Raw genomic sequence first — 24,838 nt, 5'->3', positions numbered from 1 at the left:
TATGGATTTTAAGGGTAATAATTTATCAACTTTGGATCATCAATTGTAACAAATATACCACACTCACGCAAGATGTTAATAAAACAGGAAATTCTGCAGAGGGAGAACAGGGGTATATGAGAACTCCAAACTTTCTCCTTAATTTTTCTGTAAGCCTAAAAGTGCTCTAAAAAATAAAGTCTGTTTAAAAAATGAACAGTATATTTTCAAACTAGGAAATGCCAGGCCTGGCTGAAAAGCTAACCTTTTCTTACTATTATTATTTTTTAAACAGTGAAAAGAAAAAGAAGGAAAAAAATGTTACTAATACTTCCAATGAAAGGTTATAGTCATCAAAAGAAAGACTGAGGAGAGAAAAACAATAAACACCATATGTATTATTTATTATTTTGTTTTCTAAAATGTAGCAGTGAAAAAGTGCCTCCAGCAACATGTATAAAAATGTGTCAATCTACATATTAAAATGAAAACCTTTCAAAACAACCCAAATACAGATTTAAAAAGCTGAGACACACATGAAATTGAAAGTACATCTAATACAAGCACAAGTCTCAAATCACTGAAGAAGGTAAACCACCCAGAGAAGCAGGCTTGCTCAAAGCTCTGACATCTGATGATGTGACCTGCAGTCCTGCCAGGTCAGAAGGGAATAATATATTACATCTAAGGGCCCAACATATTTCTAGCCTACAACATCTACAATATCCCAAGCTGGGAAATGATGGCTAGGCAAAACTGTTGAGAAAGTTATAAGTTAAGTAGCACTCAGATTGATTGAGATATGTTTTGTTAAGTTATGTAAACTGTGAAAAGCAGTTTCTCTTGTTTCACTATGTTAACAAACATGTAAATGTGTTTAATAAATGTTTTTCATAATAATGCCTTAGACAGAATACCACAGATATCACATTCTGGGAGGGGCCTCAAATGGCTAGGTTATTTGCCAAGTCTCATCCTACAAAGTTTGTGACAATAAAGAATCATGCAATAAAAAAAAATCATGCCTAAACCAGGAAATCAAGACAATATTATAATCCCATACAGAGAGTAGAAATAAATGTGTAAATGAGCTCAATAACTACAAATTCTCTACAACGTAATATAGCTGTCAGGGAATCAACCAAGTTTATCGTTCTTTAGTAAACTCTGTGTGGCTAGAAAGCAAGCAAAAGCAGTGTCTTTGGATTTGACTCATCCACATGGTGAGATTTTTAGACCATGATCTTTAAGGCTACTTTCAGATTTCATATGCTTTGATTTTATGACATAGATCTGACACACTTGTCTTAAGAAACTTGAATGTCCTCACATTCACATGTATTGCTCCACCATTACAAGAGTTCCAAGCCAATAGATAAATGATGATAGGGAGCTCCTCCCAGAAAGCAAGAGAAGCTGGCTGGGCTCCAATCACAAATATAAAAGTTAGAACTGGATTGAAATCCTGCCAAGAGACTGTCACAGATGGAGACTCAGGAAAGGGAATACGAAAATAACAATCTAGTTCTATTTGAACAGAAGCCAGGGATAATTAATAGCACAACTTGTATAATTTCTCTTGAGTCTATATTACAATTATTTTACTCTTCTCTGTTACCCTGAAGTAACTACAGTAAAACTTTTGTATCTAAAAGGGAAATTCTAGTTTAAAAGGCTCCACCAATTTTAAACAAATACCACTACCAAAGCAACAAAAAAACTGCAGTTCATCTTAAGATATCTTAAAACAAAATTAAAATACAAATGAAAACTTTAGGAAAAAACTTCAACTGTAGCAAAAGTAATGAAGGGTTAATATAAACATACAAGATCTTGAAAGAAATAAGAAAACTACTATCCCTGTAACACAAAAATGAGTAAAAATATATGAACAAATAATGGACATAGAAACACAAATGGTCAATATGTAATAAAACTGCTTAACATAATCGGTCAGCAAATAAATATAAATAAAAACAATGAGATATAGTTTTTGTTTTGTTTTATTTTTTAGTGGCTGGCTGGTACGGGGATCCGAACCCTTGACCTTGGTGTTACAAGGCTGCGCTCTACCCAGCTGAGCTAATTGGCCAGCCTGAGATACAGTTTTCACCCATCAATTTGACTTTTTTTTTCCTTTTAATTATGATACTTAGAATTGGTGAGGGTTCTAAATGATTGTCATGCATATACGGCTGGTAGGAATATACATTTGAACAGCATTTCCACAAACAACTTAGCAATACATAACAAGAGTTTAAAATAGCTGATATTCTTCCAACAGTAATTTCAATCAGAGATTTACAAAAAGATTTATATAGAAAACTATTCCATGTGGCATAATAACATCAAATAATTGTTAACAACCTAAAGATTGAACTAGGGAATAGTTAAATAAATCATGATATATTCCTACAAGGAAGTTTTACATAGCCATTAAAACCATGTATTTGTAGAGAATAGAAGATTAGCTTTAAAAAGCAGGATAGAGTATATATTACATATACAATAAAGTACGATTTATTAAAAAAAATAAGGATACACATACAGCAAAACACACGCACACACACACAATCACTGAAAAAATACATAACAAAATGGAAACAGTGGGTATTGCACGCAATTGGGTGTTAATAAATTCAAGAGCCTTTTTAAGCCTCTCCTATGTTTTCTAAATAGTATAAAATGTACATACATACCAGAAATGGATATGAAGAAAAACATGAAAACATCTCCCAAGGCAACCCTTGGGGGAAAGAGACCCTGTGTTTTGACAACTACAATAATAAAGGACATTTAGGCCAGATTACAAGCATTTGCAAGAGCAAAAGGTGCATGGAAAGGCAGCAAGGGATACATACATAAGCCTGAGACCAAACCAGCAGAAAGCCCAGTATAGTTTTCCAACAACAGTATTCCAGTAAAGTACACAAAAGACAGAACGAGATCATCTTATTGCCCAGCTAAACAGAAAAGTCCTCTGATTCAAGAGAAACTTTTGTTCATCTCAATGTTTAATTATAATCTATTATTTTAAAAAATGAGGTATACATTCAATTGTATGAAAGATTCACATTCAAATTTGTGTGATCTGAATCAAAATACTTAGCTCTTTGAATTTCTTTCTCTTCAATTGCAAATTTGAGATTAAAAAATAGTCCCTATACCCCACAAGGAATCTGCTAGCATTAAATGAGACATGCATAAACTCATCTAGCACATTATGAAGCATAATTTAAATGTCCCACACTCAGCAAGTGTTGTCTGCTATATTAACGATTGTCATATATCTACTACACCTCCCTTAAATTAATGTCCCTAAACTTACATATGTTCCCATAAAGTACAGTCACAAAAAGAATTAGTCTGACTCATGATCCACTTTTGGTCAGTCAACTCTCTTTCTCAAAAGGTGCCATAAGAATGAAATTAACAAAATCATGTGCTTTTTGACATGTTCAAAGGTGGGACAGATGGAGTTATTATTGTCATTTCTAAATATATTCATATTCTATTTTTATCATCAGCCCCACTAACTCCCTCTTCCACTTACATACATTTTGTCCATATAAAGGTTTGAATTCAGTATTCTGGGAAACCATGAGAATGCTGAACATAAACACGATACAGAGCCTATTTTTCTGCTAAATGGCACACAGCCCTATGAGTCCACATATAAATAATCTATTTCTTATAAATAGTCTATAAAATAAGTTTATAGACCATTTTAGTTGCTTTTGTTCTAATTTCACATCTCAAAAATACTGAATTTTCTTCCAGAATATTGACTTCTGTAGCAATTTCTAAGACGTCTGCAAATAGAAAGCACATGGAAAATGCTATTGAATTCATATACAAAATAAAATGTTAACATTAATCATGTATTTTACATAAAATCTACCCATATATTTAAGCAATCCAATGTTGAACTGTTTTGAAGGGGAGTGGGAGTGGTGAAAATAAGCTTAATTCCTCAAACTTAAAGTGTTTATTATCAAAAGTACATTTAAATTCTAAGTGTTCATATGCTAAAGTTAAAATCTCAAATTAAGAATAAAAATGTTGTTTAACAGAATGACATGTCTAATATTCAAATGGATATTACAATCCTGAATTTTTTTTAATCAGTGTTAAAGCTATTTTTGAATATTCTTCCTCCTACCTCTTCTTTGGCTCCCTGTCTCAGGAACCCTAAACAAACAAAACAAATTAATTACTTTATCTATCTAAATCCTTCCTCAAGATTGATTCCTTTGGTAAAGATGCTTAGAACCCCCAAAAACTGAATCCAAGCTTCTCAAATCTCTGGCTAGCAATATATATTCTAGAATACTTCTACATCACCTTTTTAAAAATATCAAGGTGATACTCAATATCTAGTGCATCTCTAATTCAAGAGACTGAGGTCAAACTACTTATTAATTAATTTGATTGGTCATATGAAAGATAGCTACAGGTCCCCGCATCTTGTAAATTTGAGACTTTGTAGAAAATAGGTCCATATTCATCTGCTCATACCATTTCATGATATGCAATTTCTTTTTTCCTCCAGAAATTGAGACTTTGCAGAATCAAAAAGTTAAAATACTATTTTAAAATTCTTTATACAGCATAACTCCTGAATTTCTCTTCATTAACTTCATGCAGAAATCATTCCCAATAATGAAGGAGTCCCATAGATCAAGACTACTTATATGAATGTATTCATATTTCATGCTAATTAGTCCCTGTACACGTAATCTCTTTCCCTAGTGTGTCCAGTACACGTGTCTCTGTCCTAGATTGCTCATTAAATCTGCTATAGTTCATTTGAGCACAGCATCACTGTGACTGAATCAGACATTTCAGAGTCCAAGGCCTATGATTTCTTTCTCTTGTGTATTTCTTACAAAATCTTACAAGCAAAGCTCTGGTAGTGTTGTAGAAATAATGCATACAGTAGTCGATATGTTCTATAAGTGTATAAACAAGGTTATCACAAAAGTAGACTGGTATCCTCAATGCCGCCATTGTGCATGCAGGTAATATGCCCAGTATCTGACAAGGTTTGAGAAGTAGCAATCCTTATCCTTTTTAATGGGGACCTCTGAGACCAACAATGTCTAGAAAAATACCATGCTCACTGTTACACAGAGACTTTTCCTAGATTACTGTATCCAGTCCACACATGTAGACACACATGCGCACACTTAAAAAAAATTAAGTAGCAGGGAATCTTCAGTAGTTACAATGGTAATATATTCCTGCCTGAACTATAATGGTCTGAATCTAGCTCTTTATAAGTGACAGAAGGAGGTTATGTTAAAATAACACAGTGGTGCAGGGGTCTCAAGTATGGATTAATTTTTAAATCATTACATGGCAGTAGCTTGATTTCTATCTTTTTTGTCTAGTCCTACGTTATGAAAGAACATTGCTGGAGGATGAAGTTTTTGACTTTTCTTTCAGAACCAGTTCTGTACAATCCCAAGGTAAGATATTTTGCAGACTTGACAATTCCACATTGATTTTCACTTTCCTATTTTTTTGGAACCTTAGGCTAACAACTTTTTTTTTTTTTTTAATTCTGTGATGTATATACAATATAGGTTGTTTCAAAGCCCAATCTCTATCAGGCCTGTGTATCTACTTAGAATATAATTGAAACTGTTAATTATCTATATACATAATAATTAAACTATAATGGTTATTGGGATAATTATACTTTTCATTGACTTTTTTTTCATCCTAATGTCTATATACAATTCTGACCAGATGTTATCTAGCAATATCTATACCCTTTTGTTTTATATTTTTAGAAAAATAAAATTATTTGTCATTATTAAGTTTAATTCATAAAACAGTGTCACAAAGAAATGCATACACCAACAATGCCTACTCTACAAAAAATAACAAAATAATGATTTCGGAATTCGTGTAATATAAATTTGAAATCCCTATAATTATCAATAACTTACAAGGTAGTAGGAAGTTGACTTTATGACATTCCCAGCTGGTAGGGCAGTTCCCTTCATGCCAATTACTAGAACAACTTAGATAAAAGTATAAGAAGTTGTCATCAAAAGAACAAGTTTAAATTACCTTGGCCCTTTAAACCTCTGTATATTTTCTTTTAGGGGCCCTTGTGTTTAATACCTACTCATAACATTATCACATCAAAATATGGATTTATGCAACATTCATAGTTTTTGTAAAAGTCTGAAATGTTACCTTGATCTGCCAACTCATAAAAAAAAAAATTACTCATGCATACCACAAAATAACTGACCTTGAGGAAATTTACTAAACTTTGTGACAGTGACTTTAGTTTTGCAGCTCTTTCTTTCAAATATCTTTAAAGAAAGAAAGTGTTTACTTATGCTGTTATACTATTTAGATGTTCTCTATTGCTTTGTTTTGCTTAAATACAGACACTTTAAATAATTTATCAAGTTCTCTAGTTAGAAGTGAGTTATGATACACCAGTAATCACTTTAAAAAGAAATGAGAGAGAGAGAGAGAAAGAGAAAAAAATCCACAAGGACAGCAACAGAGGAACTAATGGAGATGACCTTTCAAAAAGACATTTACTAGCACTCTAAATGCAACTGACTCGGTTTATTAGATCTGGCATCTTTCTGGTCTCCGATGCTATTGTCTTACTTTGGAAAATAAGTACATTTCGAATGTTAGGATTTCAAATACTTAAAGTTGCTAACTTGTTTTAATTGTTTTATCATCTTATAAAAATCTCACATTTTCATTTCTTGACACAGAATGGATATCTAATCTAGATGTATCTATGGAAACATAACTATATCTGAAAATCGAATATTCTCAACAAAATTTTAATAGCATACTAGGAATTGTTTTTCTAGTAGAAAAAGTAGCAAAGTCTCTGTGATGGCTGGCAGGGGATTTGAGACTTTCAATACACAGAATTCAGAACCTTTCAGAAAGATACCATACAGTGGTTTACACACTTAAGGGCATTGTGGTGTCTTACTTAGAATTATAGCTCTTTGAATAGAGTAGGACCTTCAGTAAATAGTTATGTGAAGTAAACAATTAATGATTCCAATAGAGATACTGAATTATTTAAGAAAAACATAAAACAACTGATGTAGTTCTTTATCTATGTCAGACTCTTTTAAATAAAGGAGAGCCATCCTTTAGGCAAAACTGAAAGTGTGCAAAAAAATAAAGTTTTCATAATATATATTCTTTTAAAAATCTTCTAGGAAACTTATGAGAGTCCTTTTGTAATTGGGATAATCTCCTTCAAAAACATTTTTTACACTAAGATTTGTGGACTTCAGTGCTTTTTTAGGTGGAACATAGCAGTAATAGGAGATGTAAAGAGAGACAGGAGTGAGGTACCACACCAGCTCCCAAAAGCTTAAAAATTAGGGTAATCAGATTTGAAAAAAAAGCATAATAGCTATTACTATCTAGTGGCATAAAACTGATTGGTTCAAAAATTTGGCATTAAATCGCCCAACCAACACTCAAAATTCCAATGAAGATGGAACAGGGATAACCTCAGGAAACAGAACTATAATCTACTAAATTGAATAATGTAATAGCCCTTATCAATTTCTAAAACTAAACTTAATACTTTCTACATCTATAGAATATGTATGAACCTCTCTTATTCTTACTACTTTAGTTTGGACATTTGCAGTGTCTTATCTGAATTTCCATTGCAATAAGCTTCAGAAAGGTCTCTGCCTCAAAGCCAAATGCCCCCTCCCTACTCTCATCCATGTCCCAGTCATCTTTTATACCATAATCACAGTGATTTTTCTAAAGTTTTAATCTGACAATGTTATTTCTCTGCTTAACATATTCATGTACCATGTTGCCTTTAGGATAAAAATCCAAACTCCTAAATACTGCATGCTAGGCTATTAACGAGTTGGTCTCTTCTTGCCTCCACACAATCATTTCTTACCAATTTCCCTAGGAGTACATGACCCATCATCTATACCAAATAACTTAAGAGTTCCTGAAAACACCACAATTTCCCAAACCTTAACATGCCTCAATGTGTACAGTTGGCCCTCCATATCTGTGGGTTCCAAATCCCTGGATTCAACCAACCATGGATTGAAAATACTCAAGGAAAAAAACAATAAAAAATAATACAAATAAAAACAATACAGTATAACAACTATTTACATAGCATTTACATTGTACTAGGTATAAATAATCTAGAGATGATTTAAAGTATATGGGAGAATGTACATAAGTTATATGCAAATATTATACCATTTTATATAAGAGACTTGAGCATCCATGGATTTTAAGTAACCACAGGGAGTTCTAGAGCCAATCCCTGGGGATACCTAAGGATGACTGTACTTCTGCCTAGAATTCCTCACTATTGCAATACTTTTTCAACTGGCTAATCCCCATTAAGACTTTGAAATTCAGACCTGGCATGAACATCCACTGGGAAAAAGTTATCTAAAACAATAAGTAAAACTCTTACAGGGAAACACAGGTGCAAATCTTTGTGACCTTGGTGCTGTGGTTGGAATGTCCTCCCAAGCTCATGTTGGAGCATAATCCCCATTGTAAAAGTATTAAGAGGGTAGAAAATCTGACTATTGTATTTGAAAGGTAAGGCCTTTAAGAGGTTATTGGATTATGAGGACTATGGCCTCGTGTATGGATTGATCCATTTATGGATTAATGGATTGATGGCTTAATAGGTTAACATAGAATAGACTGGCAGCTTTGTAAAGAGAGCAGGTGAGCACACTGACGTACTCTTGTTCAGTCCTCACCATGCAACACCCTGCATTGCCATGGGACTCTGTAGAAAGTCCCCACCAAGAAGGCCCTCACCAGATGTGTCCCCTAGACATTGTACTTCTCAGCCTCAAAAACTATAAGGAAGAAATTGTTTCTTTAAAAATTACTCAGTTTCAAGTATTCTGTCATCAGCCACAGAAAACAGACTAATAAACTTAGATTAGGCAATAGTTTCTTAAATATGACACCAAAAGCACAATCACCAAAAGGAAAAACAAATAAATTGGGCTTTATCAAAGCGAAAAACATTTGTGTTTCAAAAAACACTACCAAGAAAGTGAAAAGACAGAATGGGAGAAGATATTTGCAACAACTCAATAATAAAAACACCCAAATAAAAATAGACAAGGGATCTGAATAGATATTTCTACAAAGATAAACAAATAACCAATAAACACATGAAAAGCTACTCAAAATCATTAACCACTAGGGAAACGCAAATCAAAATCATAACAGTATAACACCTCATACCCATTAAGATGGCTACCATCAAAAGCAGAAAATCCCAAGTGTTAGAGAGGATGTGGAGAAATTGGAACTGTCTCACATTGCTGGTGGGAATGTGAGACACTATGAACACTGTGGAAAACAGTTTGGCAGTTCCTCAAAATGTTCAGTACAATATCACCACATGGCCCAGCAATTCCACCTCTAGGTATGTGCCCAAAAGTACTTGCCCAGGAATGTTAATAGCAGCACTATTAACAGCCAAAAGGTGGAAACAACCCAAATGTCCACAAATTGATGAGTACATAGTATATCATGAAATATTACTCAGGCATAAAAAAGAATGAAGTACTGATACATGGTACAACATGGATGAACCTTGAAAACACATGCTAAGTAAAAGAAGCCAGGGCCGGCCCCGTGGCTCACTCGGGAGAGTGCGGCACTGGTAGCGCCAAGGCCACGGGTTCGGATCCTATATAGGGATGGCTGGTGTGCTCACTGGCTGAGCGCGGTGCAGACAACACTGTGCTGAGGGTTGCGATCCCCTTACTGGTCGGGGGGGAGGAAAAAAAAAAGCCAGACACAAAGGCCATAAATTATATGATTCCATTTATATAAAATGTCCAGAATAGGTAAATTCATAGAAACAGAAAGTAGAATAGTGATTGCCATGGGGAGGGTATTGGGACAGGAGGAGTGACTGCTAATGGGTACAGGCGTCTTTTAAAACAAATACAAAACCAAGTGAAAATGTATCAAGAAGATCTTGTCAAACTTAAAAGATGAAGAATGATAAGCAATAGCTGAGAAGCTTGGGCGGTAGTAACTAGAGACCACAGAAAGGACAGTTTCAGTAGAGGACCACACATGGGCATCACACTGTCAGTAGTCAGTGAAAGAGCAGGGTAGTAGAGGCCATACTGAAGATGATTAGCCATGAAAGGAATAAAAAGAAATCATTTAGACACTAGGACAATAGGCACATTGAAAACAATTCCATGACCATTTTCAAAAGAAATTCTATGGAATATTTTGGCATCGTTACTTCTCTAATGCAATTAATTTTCTAATACCTTAAGAAGATTAAAGTAATATTTATGCAAATGACCAAGCTTATATATGACATTGCCACAGCTTTTCACATAAGACAGCTTTTTAAATTAAAAACTGCAGTTTAGAACTTTTCCTATTATTGTTCTGAATCAATTATTTTTTTTCCCCTCAAAATAAAGACCGGGATGTAATCGTATGAAAAGTAAAAAAGAAACATAGGCAGACTCAATGTTTACAAGTGCCCCAGCTTGTTGGAAGCTCTGGTTTCTTTTGGCGTCACTGGAATGCTACTCTTTATGTAGGTTCATTGTGCAGTGATGAATGAAATGGCTACTGATGCTCTCTAAATAAAAGACTCACTCTCCCTCAACAGAAGCAGGTGCTATCGAACAGCTACTGTTTGCACAGCGACTTTCCAGACAAAAACTTTACACAAAAGGAACACACAAATAATTCCTGGGAGGCCTCCTCTGTGAATCTCCTAGACAATAGCCCAGCTGCAGTAATGCCACATGTGTCACTTTTAAGGTCAGTTTGGTATCTGCGCCTTTTTTATAGCACCACTACAAGCATATTTACAAGGCACACATCATATAGATTTCGACATTTGGGGTTATATCTCATTACTTGATGAATGTCTTAGTATAAGACCTTTACTGCAAACAATCTTTCGGCTGTTGGTGCTTACAGCTTTAACACAATTAAGTATTGACAAGACTTATCTTTAGAGCACTTTCTCTATCACCCATATTTTAGACTAATCTTTTATTTTTAAAAGTAGCAGTTGTGTATACTTACCTACTTTGTAAAAGGAAGAGTTAGATTTGCAGCTTATAAAAATGTAGTGATATTATTATTGATGATAATTCAAGAATCTACACCAAGAGCTATGTTATTTCTAATTAACTCTGCACATAATTTATTTAATTATTTGTATCTCTACAACTTAATAGTCTCAGGCAATTTCTTTAAAATAACATCAGAATGAATAAAGGTACAGATGAGGCTTAGGTTTTCACTTGAAGTTGTATCAACAGGTTTTCATGTTCATTTATTTTGGAACTTCTAAAATTCCTATAGTACCAGGTGTGTCCAAAATAAATTATAGATAGGCTAAAATAGCAATGTTACTCTGAAAATGAGAGGAAGAAAAATGAATAGAATCATCAGTTTTTTGCTTTTTAAAAAATAATCCTAGAGTACTGGTATGGTCTTTTAGAAGCATTATCAACACCGTAATTGATACTTAGCAAATCTTCACACAAGACATGCAAAGGAAAATCAGAGGCATTTTGAAGGAAGGCTAAGCAATATACATTTTAAAACTATTTCTACATGTGAGAAAATAAAGCTATATTGCTTTCAGTTTGATAATAAGACAATTATCAGAAGTTTCAAGAGGAAGACTGAGAGTCTGGATGAAAATATTTTTCCAAGCAGTTAAAGGACAGGAAGAAGTCAGAGTACCAGTTATTGACCTAAATTTAGAACTGAAAGATCAAGACAGCCACCTGCAGTTTGAAATCCAGAAATATAAAAATTCCTCTGACCCTCTATTTAAAAGGATTGTTTCTGGGATGATTCTCCCAGAGCTCCTGATTAATTTAGACTTGGTTAGAAAGCACATCACAATATAACTCAGATAGTGTATACTGTAAAAGGAATACATCATGTTTTGAGTTCTATGCTTCTTTCAATCTGAGTTCTTTGTTTTTTACTTTTTTATAATCTTAGGTTAATGCACTAAACAAACAATCAAAACTTATTTATTCAGCACCTACTACCTTGGTTACTATTTCCTAACCAAATGACAACCAGACTTGCATTCTAAATGATATTTTACTATCAACTATGTAAACATATTAGTCCCCATGAGAATAATCAACTTTTGGGGCACTATCAAAATATAAAGTTATCCTGTCTTTTAAAGTGAAGTTTTCACTTTCAAGTTTGGATAACAATACTTCTCAAATGCTCTTCTTTCCTCTATCACCAGTTGGGTACCATAAGGTCTTCATGTCCCATATTAAATATACTCCCAAATAAATGTACCCAAGTTAATATATAAAGTTTTCAGGTAAGAGCACAGCCTATTAGGAACCATGAATCTGGTTGGAGTGTTAAGAGGTAATGCCATACTTGGTGTTGGTACCTAAGTCTCTGCTGGATTTTAGAATCTAAGCATATCAACATTTAGGTAGGAAGAATAGGAGGAGAAAGTCTTTTACCTAAGATTTAGGAGAAAGTTGGCTGAAACGGTTTATAAAGTCTGTTCAACCACTTATAAAAATTACCACATGATTTCTAAACTACTAAAAATGGAAGATTTTAGAGATGATTACATTCTCAATCAACCTCTGGGTAGGGACTGAAGTCTAGAGCTGAATCTATCAACAGTTCATAAAACCGAACATGATAGAACACCAAGATGGTTGCTACCACAAGCAAAAGTTTCTCATACAGCCATATCTCAGTTTTCTCTGCAGTAGCTCGCCCCCCACACACACACATACAATCTAGAATTTTAGAAAAATAAAATATAGGAAATGTGTCTAATCAGCAGAAGTCTATTGGCTTTCTTAAAAAGGTGTGGTCAGAGTTGATTAGCTGACCTGTCTTTAACAAATCAGGTCATTCCCAACTTGAGAAACAAATCAGTTATTTCAGATGGAAATAATAAATAATCAGATTTTATTTAGACAGTGATGATACAGCTTTCATATTGGGTAATTGCTTTGTTTCTTTAGCTCTTCTCATCAGATCACACTCAGAAGAAATAAATGAAATATAGGTGAAACTATTCAAGTCTGCTACTACAACATAGCTCTACTAAATGTATGTTTGAACACAACCCCTCAAGCACTAACAGGATTGAGAGAGAGGGTAAGCCTTCATTTGGGTTGAGGAGTGATAAATGATTGTCATACAAAGAGAGCTAGCCCACACAGACTAAAGCACGTCTTTCTCTGATGCAGGAAAGATCTGAATCTGTGTCTCTTTCAGAGATAATGGCTCTATAATATGTGTGAATATGAATACTACTCCTGGGTGGTTCATTTGAAGGTGTTACTGAAGGTGTCACAGATACCTAGGGATATTAAAAAATCTCTCCATTTCAAATAGTTTGACAACATTAAATGATAACATTAAAGGTGATATCATATTTCTAGCAAAATCTATGCACAAAGTAGAAATATTTTTCCAGGTATAAAAGCCTAAAGATAAATTAAGAGTGTAAAGATTTCTAAACCACTTTGATTAGCTCATATAATCTTAAGAAAAAATGTCAATATCTTCTCGTGTGAGTTGATATACAGAAGAACCCATAATATCAATCTCATTGTATTGCGGATGGCTAATTAATCCTACTAGACTAGTATTTACCTATACATTTTTAGGTAGACTATAACGTGCAAGACTGAAATATATATATATATGAATGACTGCTTGTTGACTGGTATTTATTCCAACTGAAATCTTACTTCCTTTTGGTAATATTGAAGCAGATTTGTCATCTTCAGCTATGTTTTAATGGAAAATGCTTTGTGTATAGTGCCACTGCTAAGATGAGGCATTTAAACTGCTAATTGATACAGGTAAAATGTAAGTTGCAAATAAAATATGGAATCTAGAAAATCTAATCTTAAACCAACATGGTATAACCTTTTTTCTCAATGATTCCATTCTTAATTCTATATGCATAAGTCCAAATCTGCTTCCAATACGTTGTCCTCAAAAACTACTTAATATTATAGAGGTTAAAATGCATAGATATGTTTGTCATGTAATAACAATAGAAAACAGAAAGTGAAATGTCAACTTTGGTAATTAATCAAATGTCCTATAAGTCAAGAGGGGCATTACATTGAAGGGGTTAAAAGTATGAGCTATGGAACCAGACTCCCTGGGTATTGACTCCAGGTCTCCCACGTACTAGCTGTGTGACCTTGGTTAATTTACTTAAATTCTTTATGCTCCACTTTTCTCATTTACAAAATGAAGATAATGATAGTTTTCATTGGGTTATTGTGAGAATTTAATGAGTCCATATGCGTAAAACACTTAGAACAATGTCTGTCACGTAGCAAGCGCTAGATATGTGTTGGCTATTATTATTGGTACAGTCTTTAAAAGGACCTAAATCAATTAACAGGTACACAGAAGGATACTAAAACCATGAAATTTTCAATAAAATTAAACAGAAAGAAAATGTTAGAAATATTGAAAGAATAAGAAACACAGCAAGTCTAATACTCAATATAAAGCAATTAAAATCAAAAAATAAAATCTGCATTCTTTCCAATGGCAACACAGTATAATGAGTAATTTCAAACTACTAATAAGGGTGAATCAGAAACCCAAATTACTGAATAACAAAACAAACAAACAAAAAAAAACCAAGCAGTATACTAGATGTGAATGAAACATGTGATTGCCAAATACCTAACACATCCCTATGTGACACAAACACATGCATCACATTTTAAGAAACATATACCCATCTGAAGAGATAAATTTTGAGAATATTATCTAAAAGTTAAAAATCATTATTTTGGTATGCCAGAATTCCAGATGGCATTGTTTTTGATTTATACAATATTTTCTCCAAATTTGCCAATTATTTTTCCAGATATTCCATAACAAGCAAGTATTAATTTTATAATAAAATGACTTTACTAAAAATGAATTGTTCATCAAAAGTTTTGAAACATATTTTCAGAGAAAAAGTTAACATAATGTAAACAACTTTGCATTGTGAAAAATAATTTTTCATTTGTGTATAGACATCTATAGACCTAGAGAATAAATACTGGGCTTCTTCCACCAAAACTCATCTTAACAGCTGAACTTCTATTCCACCTAACAGAAGGAAAATAATACCACATCATCCTCCAAACGAAGGGGTCAGAATGGACACCAGACATTGTCAACAGTGGAAGCAATGTATGTGAAAATGTACATAGCATTTTATAGGTTAACCATTTACAAAGTTTCTTATTACCCTCAATATAATCCTAAAACTAGATAGATCTAATACTTATTATCCTTACTTTACATTGGAGAAAAAAGGTTCAGACAAGTAAACTGACTTGCTTGATGTCAGTGCTAAAAAATTACAGAGCTGGGATTGTAACTCGGGTCTTCTGATTCCCAGTCCAGTAAAAGATTCTACTCTCTATCACATTCCCTGTGGTCCACCATCTCATCTCCAGTGAGGCAGACTAGGTTTTCTTTCCTTATTATTTCCACTACTCTTACACTTAGTGCATGCTTCCATTTTAACAACTATCTTACTGTACCATAACTGTTTCTTTACAAGCCTCTCTCCCCATTACACTATAAGCTGCCTGATGACAGTAATCATATCACTTCATCTTTGCACCCCCAGAACAAGGGAAAGTACTTTGCACAAGGAAATGCTTAGTCAATATTTTCTGAGTGAATAAACTATAGTTTGAATGCATACAGTATACTCATACTCTGCTCACACAGACTCAGAGTATGTTCCTTTATTATACATACCGACATATTAACAACTTATTATTTTCCCTAATCATAACTTTCTCTTTATATTTCAATATTACTAACAATTATTAATTTCTTTTTTTTTTTTTTTTTTTTTTGGTGACCGGCACTCAGCCAGGGAGTGCACCGGTCAGTCCTATATAGGATCTGAACCCGCGGCGGGAGCGTCGCCGCGCTGCCAGCGCAGCACTCTACCAAGTGCGCCACGGGCTCGGCCCCTAACAATTATTAATTTCATTTCTAGACCTTAACACTGTTTATATTATAATTTTTGGCCTTTGGGAGAGTCCTCTGAAACATTTACTCTAAATACATTACCTCAAGGCTCTCAATATGTGTTCATACAAGAATAATTTTCAAGACTTTCTCTGTACAAGTCCCAAAGGACACTAAGAGGAACAGAAGATGGTCCCTGCCCATCAAGATATCACCTTCTGAGGGAAAGACAGACTTTTTCCTTCTCAAAGAGTTAAGGACATTATAAGAAAGCAAGAGTTATGTTCATCTTATCTGCAACTTCCTCTTTATGGCTCAAATAATCTTCCTTATATGTAATAACATTTATCAGTGAGTGATAATGAGTACAAATGCAAAATCATCTTGCTACTACAAACACACATCCAAAAGTTAACTATTGTTGATTAGAAGGAAGCACCATAAGATTCAGCTACATGCGTGCACACGCGTGCGGCGCGCGCACACACACACACACACACACAAACACTTTCAGAGAGCACTAAGTAAATTAAGAATTGTATTCCTGAGTCAGCTCAAGCAAGGGTTTATTTATAGTATGCCTCACATTCATTCTCACTACGAAGTATTTCATACCATGATATTAACCATGCTTTGTTAAAATGTATTGATACTGAAGCCAGTGTTAACTAGCTTACCTGAACAGAGACGTGAATGGGTCAACTACAGCAGCACATAGCCAAGAGCTTGAATTTTCTTTGTCCTTTAGGATTTCTTTTAATCCAGTTGATGCTTCACTTGAAATGGCATTATTCCCATTAGCTTTAGGGTGCAGGTAGATTTAAAATACAGGAGTCTTGGCATTAACAATCTGAGGTATTCCTCCAAGGATCTGTTTCACATAATGATGTGACAATCCTAGTCTTCCCTGATTTTTATAACTTCACTAAAAGCCTTAGTTTTTTTACCAGAAGACTTTCTTTTCATGTTGCCACTGGAAAATATATCATTAATACGTAGAACAGCATCAAAATGGATAAAACTAATATTAGACAGTTCAAGTGAAAATTATCCAAGTGAAAATCTTTAATGCCTTTTACATATTCAGAGGGAGAAAACTGTTTAAAATTATTTGGATAGTTATTCCTGAGAGGTATGTCCTAAATAGTCAAGAAACTTTTAAACAATAAATACATATATGGAACCATTAGTAAATCTGAAACTGAAATAGCACTGGCCTCAGGTTGGGGGAGGCAAGGGATAGCCTGGTAAGTATGATGCACATACTTAAGCAATAAGTGATTGTTGAGGCTCTAGATTTTGTTTCGGGTGGTGAGGTCAGAAATACTCACTATATTATCAAAAATAACTAATTAAATAACTTGATACTGACTAAATAAATAAAAATTAAGTCACCCACAAATCAATGTTAAGACTGGGTTAAGAACTGAGAGATTGTGATTAGTCCAATTCTGTGAACCTGAAATCCAAAAAAATAAAATAAAACAAAAAATTTTTAAAAATTGGAGGGATAAAATAGCACCAACCACATAAAACTAAATGTACTCTTATGATATGATCCAGCAATCACACTCCTTGGTATTTATCCAAACGAGTTGAATACTTATCGCCACCAAACAAAAAAAAAAATGCACAGAAATATTTGTGACAGCTTTATTCATAATTGCCAAAACTTGGAAGCAACCAAGATGTTTTTCAATAGGTGAACAGATAAATGAACTGGTACATCCATACAGTGAATTATTACTCAGCAATAAAAGAAATAAGCTTAGGCTGGCCGGTTAGCTCACTTGGGAGAGCGTTGTGCTGATAACATCAAGGTCAAGGGTTCAGACCCCATACTGGCCAGTCACCAAAAAAAAAAGAAAAAAAGAGCTTTCAAGGGCCGAGCCCGTGGCGCACTCGGTAGAGTGCTGCACTGGGAGCGCGGTGGCGCTCCCGCCGCGGGTTCGGATCCTATATAGGAATGACCGGTGCACTCACTGGCTGAGTGCTGGTCACGAAAAAACGACAAAAAAAAAAAAAAAAAAAAAAAAAAAAAAAAAAAAAAAGAGCTTTCAAGCCATAAAAAGACATGGAACAACCTTAAATTCACATTGTTAGGTGAAAGAAGCCAATCTGAAAAGATTAGGCAAAACCATGGAGACAGTAAAATAATCAGTGGCTGACAGAGGTTTGGGGAGAGGGAGGGAGGGAGAGATGAATAGGTGGTAAACAAAAAATTTTTAGGGCATTGAAACTATTCTGTATGATACTGAAATCATGGATAAATGTCATCATACATTTGTCAAAACCCATAGAGTGTACAACACAAAGAGTGAACCCTAATGTAAACTGTTGATTTTAGTTAATAACGTATCAATACTCGTTCTTCAGTTGTAAGAAATGTACCACACTAATGCAAAATGCTAATAATAGCAGAAATTGGGAGGAGGGGGTAGAAGGGAGGGTCTTTATATGAATTCTCTTTACTTTCCTTTTTTCTTTCTTTTTCTTCCTGACCCGTGAGGGGAGCGCAACCCTTGGTACAGTGTGGTCTGCACCACGCTCAGCCAGTGAGCGCACCAGCCAATGCTATATAGGATCTGACCCTGCGGCCTTGGCACTACCAGCACCGCACTCTCCCGAGTGAGCCACGGGGCCAGCCCTACTTTTCACTCAGTTTTTCTGTAAACCTAAAACTGCTCTAAAAAAATAGTCTATTAATTAAAACAATAAAAAATAAAATATAGAACCAGCCATTTATGAATGGCTAATAAGGACCTGAGTTCATAATATGTGACTAATTTCTCTCTATTAAACTCAATGTATATTGAGCATGATGCAAAAGCAAAACTATATGGGGCATATAGTGATATATTGGTAATGTTACCATAGCAGCAAAGTAAATACGGTACTTCTCATAATAATAAATATGAAGGACCAGTGATAACTGAATCTTGTTTTACTTCGTTACTTTGTAATGACTTAAGGATACTTTAAAAAAACACTCTAAAACTTCACAAAATAAACATATGTACATATAAACTTTTATGCTGAGTTTCTAAGATTCTAGCCTCTCCTGTTTCACATATGAATAGGCAAATAAAATTAGAGGCTTGTTAACATGCCAAGACAGCTGCACTTTACATAAAGTGATTAATCAATCAACTGAGGATATATGAGCATATGATGCTACTGTTAAGGGAAACTTGGGGCACTTAGCCTCCTCAAGGTCTGGTCTTATGTTTAAAATACAGAAACATATTTTAAATGCATAAGTTAAATTAATAAACACAAATACTAAAACATCTTATGCTAACTAATAACTTACAACAGGTTTTGCAAGCAGCAATTTCCTTGCTCACCTAGGCAACTAAGATTCTGCTATATTTATATGCTTCTTTCAAGTCTTGGCTCTCCACCATGCCATCTTGGCAAAGTACTAAGTACAATTAATTTGCAGCAGGTCAGCTCTGCTCACATGGCTTTTCCTCCTTCTATTAAGTTTATTTGGATTTCATAAAGATGTGCCAGTAATCTAGAAAAGAGGCAGTCAGGTCATTTCTTTTTAAGTCACACCACTGTAACTTTCTATTTGTTTTATCTCATCATCATTGAAACATTTGAAAACTGCCAAAGGAACTCATTAATAGGAATTACTTACACTTCCAACTACCAATAAGCTCACAGGTGGGGTTAAAAATTAAATTACATAAAATGAAGGGTCATGTTATCATGAGTTTAATTAAAAACCATATATTTCAATTCATCTGTCCTGTCTGAAAAGAACGCTAAAGCAGACAGTGGAACTTACATTGAAACATATATGACTGTAAAATGAACTAAGAAGGTCCCAAATTATCCTGTCACTTTCCTAACCCTTCCTCTCCATTCAAATTATATCTGAATTCATATTATTGCACAGTGTTTTATCAAAGTTTTACTGCATTTATGATCTTTAACTTAATATACTATTTATAATCTCTGAAAAAATGAGTGTTCTCTCACCTCCAACAACCAAAGGGGGGATATAAAGATAAAAATTCTAAACTACCAATATACTTGTAAGTAAGTAAAATTCATAGAGGGAAATGAAAAGACTCGTGGTAACTATTTATAATCCTTTCCTTAATGGTCCATATTAAAAAGATTTAGTGATTATCAAGTTTGTATTGAGAGATATACCTCAGGGTTAAGATTTTCTGATGATTATGTTTGGCAAATATTAAAATAAGCATATTCTAATAGTTGTACCTAAAAAGAAAGGTGTTAAAAACAGAAGTAGTGCACCACTTTACACCCAGCCTAATGATAAGAGACTGTAACAGGCCCCTCAGACTCCCAACTGTGCCAAGAATAAAAAACATAGTTACATTTAACATTAACCAGCAAGACTAGGTAGGTCACTGACAAGTTTCTGCGATAAACTGATATATTACCTCCTGCTCCCCACACAACCCTGAAGAGCTGTAGCATGAGCTGAGGCAAACACAAAGTAAATGGATGCAATGATTTAAACAATGATACACCTGAAAGAATAAAACAAATTATATTATGGTAGACAGCTTGGAAACAGAAACAGTGACAACAGTTAAACACTTAGCAGCTAAGAATCTGGTGATTCCTTCTGAACAATTTTCTTTGAGAAGAGATGGAAGCAACTTATTATCAAGGGTATCAATAGCACCCCATTCTAAACACTGGCTATAGTCCCAAACTATTAAGAAAACAAAAAGGACTTCCATATCATGATCTGTAAGAATAAACCTGCACAGAGAGCATAAACTCCATCAACATGACCAATTCTTTACACAGTAAACATGGGAAACCTACGATATGTAGCACCTCTCTGGTTATAAAGAAAGCTGATTAGCTATTTGTCTTAATTTTTTAAAATTTTTTCATGATGACACTGAAACTCAACATTCCAATATAAAAGGTCAAGAACAAGTTAATTTTAATACTTCCAAATATGTTTTCACTCTCTGCCAAATTGCATAAACTCATAGGCTAAGTGAAATATTCTCCAAGACAAATGAGAACAACTTAACCTTATGAAAAGCCCAACATCAATTTTTCATGAATTAGCCACTGGTGGGTTTGCATTTCATGAGAAGAAAGATTAAATGTCAATTTAACACTTGGTGAACTGCCCCACCTACTGATCCAAATGAAAATAGAAGAAATACATCACCAACATACTGACCGTTAGTGATTTGTTTCAATATATATCTTTTTACCAGTATTCTAGTCTGAGGATAATATATTCCTACTAAATGAAGTTAATACAGGTTGAGTATCCCTTATCTGAAATGCCTGGGACCAGAGTGTTTCGGATTTTTTTTTTTTTTTTTCAGATTTTGGAATATGTGCAGAATACGTACTGGTTGAGCATCCCTAACCCAAAAATCCAAAATCTGAAATGCTTCAATGGTCATTTCCTTTGAGGTTCAAGTTGGCACTTAAAAAGTTTTGAATTTTGGAGTATTTTGGATTTTTGGATTAGGGATGCTCAACCTCTAGTAAGTCCTGACATAATCGCTTTATTTACTTCTAACAAAAAAGGCTGAGTAGCTTTTGAATACATTCCTAGAAACAAATCTATTTAAATATAATTTGCTCAGAAAGAACACAGGAATTGATCAATACATAGCTTTCGTGTATAAATCCAAAGTAAGAGCACTCTGGGTACGGCTATTAATTTTCTCTTATACAGATAATCTGCTGTAAACTGCTAGATGAAGGAGCTTTTTCAAAGAGAGATTTTGAGGCAGTATTTGCTTTAATTGAGGAAGATGTGTTAGAAAGCCACTCCGTATAGTAAATACCATGTTAACATGTATAAAGATGCATATTTGCATGTGAATCATTAAGCATAGATAATAAAATGAAAAAGTAGGGAAAAAAAGTAAGTTGGACATAAGATCAGCATATTGGATGATATGTGTTACTATAAGAAGCTTGGAAAGATTATCAGAAAGAATAAATGAAGAATGAATGCAAATAGGAAAGACAATGGAAATTACTGAATTTAGTTGCTTTTTATTGTGCATCAGTGAAAATCAAAATAAGACCTTCCACAAAATAAAACTAGTGAATTTATAAAGGGCAGAGCATTTACTTGATAAGAAATGGTATGTCATAAAAAAATGCATTTTCAAAAATAAAGCTCAATGCTGCTGCCGCCACCCCAGGGTCCTGCAGGGGTCCTAAGATATAGAGCCGGGGGAAGCCAAACCCAGCCACAACTAAGCACGCTGCCACCACTGCTCCAGGCCCCTGCTGGGGTCCTGAGTCATGGGGCTGGGGGAAGCAGAACCCAGCTGCAACTAGACATGTTGTCACCACTGCCACCCCAGAGGGCCCCGCCAGGTTCCTGAGGTATGTAGCCTGGGGAAACCAAATCCACCCACAACTAGGTACACTGCCACTGTGGCTGCCCCAGAACCCAACAGGGGGCCTGAGTATGGAGCTGGGGGAAGCCAAACCCAGCCACAGCCAGGTAAAGAGCACAACAAAAACACCATTTCCACACAGGTAGCCCACCATGGCCACCACAATTGCCACGGTTGCCACAAAAGCAGCTAGTCTCTATAGCAGCAGTAACAGCCACCGTGCAGATGGCACACCAGACTCTCAACTGCATTGACACAAGGAGAGACACCAGCAGAGACCAAAAAAAGAAGAGATCCTCTCTCTCCACAAAGCACATGCCAGAGTAACAGAAGAAGCATCTATTTATGATAATAGGGGAGGACTTGATCACACCTGTCTCAGTAGTGGGCAGATCATCTAGGCAACAAACCAACAGAGGAACAGTTAATGTATCAGATGGAGAGAACAAGTCTGTTATTACAGCTGGATGGAAGGTGGAAGGAGAAGGGGAGAGATTGGATAAAGGGCATAAAGAATAAGTATGATTTGTAACAATGAATATACTAATAAAAAATAAATAAATTCCAATGCAAAATAAAAAATTAAAGCTCATTAGAAACACTTATTGGTTCACATATAAAAGTTGGCATTAAAGAATATTTTAAGCTAAATATGATACATTTTGATGACTTAAAGACATTTATACGTTGCCTAATTTCAGTGTAACTCTCATGTTATTTACATTTTTTTTGATAAAAATGCTACTTATCTCCATTTTTTCTGAAATATGTTTTTTAATGTGATCAATATCTGATCTTTACAGAGACTGAATTAAGCATCTTATTTAAAAAATAAAATCAATTACTTTGAAGATAAATTTCTCCAACATAACAAAAACTAAAATAAAATTAGGTCTAAAAGTTGGATATGTTTCTAACTCATACCCATGCTTCAAGTCTATATACTAATAAATCAGAATAAGAACCACAAGAAGAAAACAATGGCACCCAATACTCTGATAACATTTACTATGGACCGGGTCACTATTCTAAATATTTTCATCTATTTACCCCTCTTGAAAACCCTATGAGGTATTATCACCGTCCCTCCATATTATACAGATGAGGAAACTGAAATGAGAGGTTATGTAACTTGCACAAGGTCACTTAGCTAATAAGTGGCAGTGCTGGGTTCCAAACCAAGCACTCTGACACCAGAGTTCCTAGCCTCTAAGTGCTACAGTGTAGCTTCAGACTCTCCTACCCACTTTGAAAAAAGCTAATGATCTTTTGCAAGTACTTTTCAACTGACAAATGTCTATAACTAGTTCTCAGAGGAGTAGAAGCTGTGGAATTGATCTGGTTCCAGGTGCTGTAAAGGTGGATGCTCAGGATTTATGACAGAATTAGAAAGAAAAAGAAAAAAAGATGATGTTTCATGAGGGAGAGTAGAAAATAAGTGTGGGGAGAAACAGAGGCAAAGAAAAGTACATAGCAAAAGTAGTAACTCCAGAAATCTGAGACAAAAATAGAAGTGAATTTTATAAAAAGAAAACAAAATCACTCTAAGAAGTAAAGCTAAGAAACAAATTGCACTCCATCTTTAAGCCCCAACAACCTGGTTCTCAGATACACCACTTGACTGAAACTGCTAGTTTTGCCCATAAATTTCTTCTAAATTCGTTTCCACCCTCTTTCTTCCTAAATCGTCACTTAGCCTTAAATACTGATCGCCATCCCCACTTCTCTGCCTCTTTTCCTTCCTTTTGCCATTAACTGTGGCTACTTACCATTCAGTACTATATTGATCAATACACAGTACTGATGTGGTTCAATACTGTATTTCTGGTTCCTCTCTCTTCACTGACAATCTTACAATGCTTGCTTTTCCATACCTATATTTTCAGTTGCCCAAAACTCATCTCTAATTATAGATCCCACCATGTCAGGAAAGTAAACGTGGCAAAAATGAAAATAACACAATGAATCACAAAAAATCCCCTTCCTACTTCTCCATCATCAGAGCCATTCTCTACTTCCCTGGTCTCATCAGCCAGTAGATCACTTGGCTCCATCATCAATGCTCACTGATACTGCTTCTTTCCCTTCTGTATCCACTGCTATTAACACAGTTTCTAAGCTTTCACTAACTTACCCCTTGGTTGTTAAAACAACAGCTCACGCCCCTGCACCAAATTTCTCCCCCTCCAATGCCCATGTCCAGGTGCCAGATCTGTTCATCTCAAACGTCACCTTGCAAGATCCACCAAGGTTCCCTGATGCCAGTCAGATTTAATCTCACCTCCAGAATTTGTCTTCAAAGAACCATTTGCACAGTTCTCTCACCCTCATTTCCACTTCCACCTCCTTAAATGCATTTCTCGCTGTTCCTCAATGTAAATTTCCTAACCCAAACTGACAACATGATTTTTGTAAACTTCACAACTGTGTGCCTTTAA

At 34.8% G+C, this 24,838-nt stretch overlaps 1 protein-coding gene and 1 pseudogene across 2 annotated transcripts in view; both read right to left on the bottom strand.

Annotated features, from left to right (window-relative positions):
- LOC134367071 (apoptosis-inducing factor 1, mitochondrial-like) overlaps window positions 1-24,454 on the bottom strand; it is a 56,351-nt pseudogene extending 31,897 nt beyond the window's left edge.
- Window positions 1-24,838, bottom strand: part of DIAPH2 (diaphanous related formin 2) — an 834,932-nt gene that overhangs the window by 502,360 nt on the left and 307,734 nt on the right. The window lies entirely within an intron of this gene.

This window comes from Cynocephalus volans, chromosome X, assembly GCF_027409185.1.
Source record: "Cynocephalus volans isolate mCynVol1 chromosome X, mCynVol1.pri, whole genome shotgun sequence".
NCBI lineage: Eukaryota > Metazoa > Chordata > Mammalia > Dermoptera > Cynocephalidae > Cynocephalus > Cynocephalus volans.
This window is presented reverse-complemented; position numbering and strand designations above follow the sequence as displayed.